Source organism: Poecilia formosa, unplaced genomic scaffold (assembly GCF_000485575.1).
Source record: "Poecilia formosa unplaced genomic scaffold, Poecilia_formosa-5.1.2 Scaffold597, whole genome shotgun sequence".
Taxonomy (NCBI): domain Eukaryota; kingdom Metazoa; phylum Chordata; class Actinopteri; order Cyprinodontiformes; family Poeciliidae; genus Poecilia; species Poecilia formosa.
The window spans coordinates 194,055-200,271 of NW_006800536.1; the positions used below are offsets into that span (position 1 = coordinate 194,055).

The window sequence follows — 6,217 nt, forward strand, 5'->3', positions numbered from 1 at the left end:
CACACACACACACACACACACACACACACACACACACACACACACCCATTTACAGTTGTTGGGTCCTGCTGGATCCGTTCCACATCCTGTCTGTGGACGATGAGTTTTTCCTCCAACTAAATTTTGTCCAAATGTGAAACGGACAGGAAGTTGAGGCCTGGAATTTGTGCAATAGTTTTGGGTTCTGTTGTAGTTTTTTGTCGTCTACGTTTCCAGCTGTTTTGATGACTTTATGTGTGTTTATTGTCTGTTTGGCAGCTGCTGCAGTGCAGCCCTTCAGTCCAGGACAGATTTCCTCTGGTGAACAATAAACTATATTCTAATTCTATGAAACAGAAGAAAAGCAGCGTTTATATGCCAGACACCTACAGGTGATTGAAAGAGAAAGTTTTCACCAGTAAAAGTGTTGAGATGAACTTTGAAAAGGTTTAGCTCTCTTAGCTTCGTTAGCTTCTTAGCTACTTTAGCTTTGTAAACTTCCTGTTCCATGATTAGCTTAGCTCAAGTCGCCAGCCGTCTGCAGGAGCTGCTGGTCATTTTCTCTGTATTGTTTTGTTCTCGGGTTTGGACCATCCACAGAACAGAACCGGTCCAGAACGTAAGTAACTGTCAGGGCTGACCTTCCTCTAAGAGGTCAAAGGTCAGGAAAGGCTGTGCTGGTTCCTCGTCCTTCAATCGGCGCTCCAGGTTCTCCTCTGGATTGCAGGAAGTTGAGGTCAGCGCCGCCGCTCTGACAGTCGGGCTCGGCGTTCCAAGAAGACACAAAGCGACTGACGTCCTGTCAGCTCCGCTGGGAGGGAGTCTAAAATTATTCTGGATGCGGCGCTTCCATGAGCGCCGTCCATCAGGAGCTGCTGCTCTGCTGCTTCTCCCTGTGCGACCTCCAAACTTAACAGCTGACCCACATTTATATCGACTATTACCTCCCAGCTTCTTTCACTCTTTTCTGTAATCTTCCCATCTTTCTCTTCCAATCACACTCCTTCCCTGTTTTTCTGCTCCATCTCATTTTGTCGTCGCCCTCTCCTCCCATTATCTTCCTGCGTGACCCAGAGGTCTGAGCGCTGAGCTCACTTGTCATGAATCATTTGGTCAGCAGCGACCGAAACGCCGCCAACCCCTCCACCTCCTCCTGCGCATCATCCTGCCCTTCATTTTCCATACTGGCTTCCCTGCTCTGCTTCCAGATTTGCCCTTAGTCCACACATATGGGAGAACAAATATGTTTATGCATTTTACCTTTTCATCCACAAAAAAACTGTTTAATATCACTAACATGACAAAATGGAGATTTGAGAAAACTCTCTGGTTGTGTTTTGCGTGTGCACAGAGATTGAGTCCCACATTTTACAATCTGCAACAAATTATGCGCCAAAATGTCCACAATCCTGCTTTATGTTTAAATAACTTTAGATTATAACAAAGTAGTTCAGTTTTTGTGTCTGTCCACACAAATTAACTTCATGTTCAGTTCTACACAGGAAGTCATGATTGTTTTGAAGCATCTGATTGGCTCACACCGCCCCCTGTGGGTTTGGCATGTGTAAGACAACACTCAGGGGCGTCGTTAGTGGCAAACCAACTAACTAAAGATTTAGCTTGCTAACTAAGTATTAGTTTAAACTAAATATTTAGCTTAACTCTAAATATTTTCTTTGGATAAAAACCCAAATTATTGCTGTTGCTTTTTGACCAAGCTGGACTCCCACACTGCTGCTGAAGAGACTTTGTGCTGTTTGGCAGCCGGTCAAACATTAAAGCAGCTTCAAGGTGAGACGGAAACCTTCTGGTGCTGAACGGTCATCAGTCAGCGCCTCAGTCTCAGCAAATTCACTTCATCCCGTTTATTTCAGTACAAAACGCATCAAGGCAACAGAAACGTTTTATTGCAGCTGATCCTAGTTTTCAATCCGTGCATCAAGTTCAGTTTGTTTTTTTAGTTTCAGAAGTTTTCAGCTGAGCATCGAGTCGCTGACTTGGTTCAGACTGAGAGCATCTCCAGGTGTTTACACTGGCATGGTGGCAAGTTTTTGGTTTCTGCTCTGCTTCCTTCAGTTAGCAGTTAGCTCACCATCACACACACACACACACACACACCATCACAGAGCTGTGGATTTAAGGGACCACCAAGATGCCGCCCAGAAAACAATCAGCTGAAGGAGAACCACAGAGGGCAGGTGGAGGGCTCACAAGATGGCCGCTCCTCTGTCCCACCGCTGCGCACAGAGACACGTTCACACACCGTGACCTTCACACACACAGATAGAAGCCACATTCCTTCACTGGAAACACACACACACACACACACACACACACAGTATGTGTTTCTGTCTTCACAACAACTTTGGTTTGTAATGAATTAATTACGTTTTAGTTTAACTGTATATCAACAAAAAATAAGCAACATTTTCAGTTCAAAAACCTTTTTGCTGCTAAATCATTTGATAAACAGACTCAACAGAAAAGATATTTATAGATTTTAATCTGTTGTTTATTTGAGAAAATCTAGATCCTAGCAACGTTCGAGTTAGTGAACACGACCGCCGAGCGAACAAAGACCAGCGATTCATGCTTGGGTCATATTACATACAACACTGACCACTGATTGGATGAACCAGATATCGTAACATATTTACTGACTTTTCCATCTGTTTTGGAACATTTTAATAATAAATATCAGCGTCCAACAAGAACAGCTTGTCTGCTGGAGTTTAAGACTCATGGTCTCAGTATTACATTCACTGTAACACTGAGCCTGGTTCTGGTTCTGGTTCTGCTGGAGGTGTTGTCCTGGTAAAAGACAGTCCTTCCTTTCCACTGTTGCCCCGTGCTTTGACACAGTCTGCACTTCTTTCTGACATTTTATTTTAACGTTTCCTGCCCAGCAGAGAGAAATGAGGGAGGATTAAAACTAACTGTGAAGCCATTAGAGATCATTTTGACTTCATCTCAGATTTAACGGACTGAAACGGAAATAAAGAAAGTTTGGATGAAGGCGATTCAAGGGACAGAAGGAGAAATGAGGGAAATGTTAGAGAATTTTTGGTATTATCATTTTGTTATTACTTTAGTTCACATTCAGTCTATAGATTATTGTGATTTTCTGTTTAAAGTTTCTCTTCCTTATGTGTGTATGAACTGACCTGGAGGTCAGGACTGTCTGTTTCATCTTCATGTGAAACAGTTAACTCTGTGTTTCCCAGACCTTAATTCTTATCAACCAGAATACCTCCTAACTGCCTGTGAGCAGTTGTATTTTGTTTTGTTAACAGCTTGACCGAGATTTGAACTGGGCTCAGACCGTAGATCAGATATCACACCTGGCTGGTTTGTTTAGGTTAGAAGTTTTACGACCTTTGTTGTTCTTCCTGACTGCCCCTTTTGGCTGTTCTGCTTGGACAATAAAACAGGGGCTCGCGTGGAAGGAGATCAGAACTCTCTGTCAGCAGCTCGGAGGAGATTGTTGATGGAGACTTCTCCTTTTGCAAAAGCTTTGTCATAAAATTCATATACGTTGTCTGTGGTTCTTTATGTAGGTTCGAGAAAAATACCCATCAGGAAACAGAAACCACAGCAACAAACACCTGATTCTCTCTGACATTCAACCCAGTGGGTCCAAACTGGACTCCATTTAATGGACCTGAACAGAACCATGTGCTACAGTAACTTTAAGGTCATGTATCTTGTAAAGTGTGGTGCGACCCGATGCTAGCTGATGCTCCAAGAACTGAATGGAGGATCTTTGCTCCTGGCGGTTCAGCCAATCAGTGCACAGGGAGATGAACGGCGCTCCTGGATTGGCTGCTTTTCCCGGCAGCACAGTGTCAGCCAGCGTTTTGTTTCCCAGCTTCCCAAACGGTTTTCCTCTGAACGTTTCAGAGCAGTGCAGGCCGCCTCGGAACCAGCCGAGCGCCGCTCTGGGTCCCGGTCGGAGGGGGAGTCACGGCGCCCCTCCCAGACTCTGTAATGGCCTTTGCTGATGACAGTCTGCTCATCTTTGGGAGATAATGGACCATGAACAGTGCTGAGTGGAAGCCGGTGCTGGAAGGAAGCACCGGGTTCTGTCAGCACAGTAATGAAACTGCTGATTAAATGAGTCATAAAAAATAATTCTGTTAATGATTTCTGCTAAAACCTTAACATTAGAGGAGCCGCAGCGTTATTAGTGGCTGTGTCAGTGATGTGGGATGATGTTCAGCAGATGTTTAAATAATCAGAGGAAGCAGAAAGTCTCCAACTGATCAGCCAAACATGCAGATGCTGCGTAGAGGAACTCCTGCTGATCCCTGAGCTGCGAGCGGATGAGTCAGAGCGATAAGAAAGAGATCGTAGCATTTAGCACCACCAGCCATCGGCACCTACATTAGTCACTGCCCTTGACACAGATACAGGCTCTTCTCCTCCAGGAGAATTATTTTTGGCTGGCGCCGGGCGTGTTGGAGGGGCGTCAAACCGAGGGCTGGTTCTCTGCTGAACAGCAGAGGAAACATCCAGATCCAAACAGCTGATTGTTTCTGTAACTGATGAGCTTTAAGTCTAAGGAACTGATTTATTTCAGTCAGTTTTAACCTTCACAGATTTCCAAATAAAACAAAAAACTAATACAGAAATAGATAATATTCATAAAACACCTGTCAACAGCAAAAACACAAAGTGTAGATTGAAAAAGTGTGATCGAAATCCGAACAGCAGAATCTTTTCTGTCTCCAAGGAACTCTAGTTAATGATTTAACTAAATATTTAGTTCTAAATTAAATACTTAGCTTACAAACTAAATATTTTTTGAACTAAAAATGTCCTTGCTAACAAAATAATTAGCTAACAAACCAGATATTAATTTGTGAATTAAATATTCAGTTTGTAACTCTGACATTCATAAATGGTGAAAACGTGAGTTTGGAAAATGAACACTGATGGTTTTACCCTGACAGGCTTCATGAACTGGAATATTGCTGTTTATTTTGTCTTTGCTTTGGGTTTTTTACAAACTTCGCCTCGTTTGGGTCTCCATACAGAAACTCCTCCTGGTTTTTATTTAGCTGCTGTAAAGTTAAAGTCCAACCCGGCTCACCTGGCGCCAGCAGAAACACTCCAGTAAACTCATCAGGTTCTCGATGCGTTTCCTCCACCAGAGGTCGCGACCTCTCGGTGTTTCTGCTGGGCCCGGCTCGTTCCGGGTCGGTTCTGTTCGGGTTCCCAGCCCATCGTTTCCTCGCTAACTCCATTTCCTGCGCTCTGCCGGATCACCTGTCGTCTTTACGGGTCACATGACTTCATCTCAACAAGCCAGGAAGGATTTTTTTAAAGTAACTTTTTGGAGTTTCTTTAATTAGCGTCTGCCGACTCCGCTGTGACTCTGCTGATGCGAACCGGGCTCAGAGGTTCTTACGACCTCACAAACTCCTTAATTCTTTAACCAAACTGGAACCAGCAGAGTGATTGGGTTTGATGAGCTGTGAAAAACGAACAGACGCAGAGCGGGGCGCTGGGTTCAGCTTAATTCGTCTGCTGGGATTGAGACACCGAGGGTTAAGTTTAGAGAAAGGATAGAATACATGAAAATGGGTTTTTGATGGTTTACAGAAAAAAGAACAAGATAAAAAGCAGAAACTGCTCAAACATTCACAAAACACTGAAAAACCAGGATAATTTGGATAAAAAAAACCATATTTTTACTGTTTCTTTGTGTTTCAATCTCATTTTTCATGCAGAAAGAGAAGAAAACATCTTTACGGTGTTTTTCTGATTCACTTCGTTGGTCCAACGTTTCCGCCGTGATGAGAAAAGTTTTAACGCCCTGAAGATTTCGGTCTCTGAAATGTTACATCATGATACAAATGTCAGATGAAACCTGAGTCAATACTGAAAATACAATTTAATTTATTTAGAAGGAAAGGAAATCTTTCCAAACCAACCTGAGTGACAAAGTAAGTACACCCTGAATGAAGTACTGAGGCTTACATCGTTGCAGATGAACTTTGACCCTCTCTGCTCTGCTGAACAGTCTAACCAGGTCATCCAGATACTGAAGCAGAAAAGCAGGCCCAGACCATCATACTGCCACCACCGTGTTTCACTGCTGTTGCTCTGAAATGCTGCAGATGTAACGGGACCAGAACCTTCCTGGAAGGTCCAGTTGGTCCCATTAGTTCTATTATATTATATTATATTATATTATATTATATTATATTATATTATATTATATTATATTATATTA

General features: G+C 43.1%; 1 long non-coding RNA gene across 1 annotated transcript in view; it reads left to right on the plus strand.

The window, feature by feature from the left end:
* The window catches only part of LOC103129997 (uncharacterized), a 19,755-nt gene extending 13,968 nt beyond the window's left edge, over positions 1–5,787 (plus strand). Inside the window, exon 3 of the long non-coding RNA XR_001660160.1 lies at positions 5,712–5,787. This is a non-coding gene — a long non-coding RNA (uncharacterized LOC103129997). The remainder of the gene's footprint in view (positions 1–5,711) is intronic.
* The last annotated feature ends 430 nt before the right edge of the window (positions 5,788–6,217 follow it).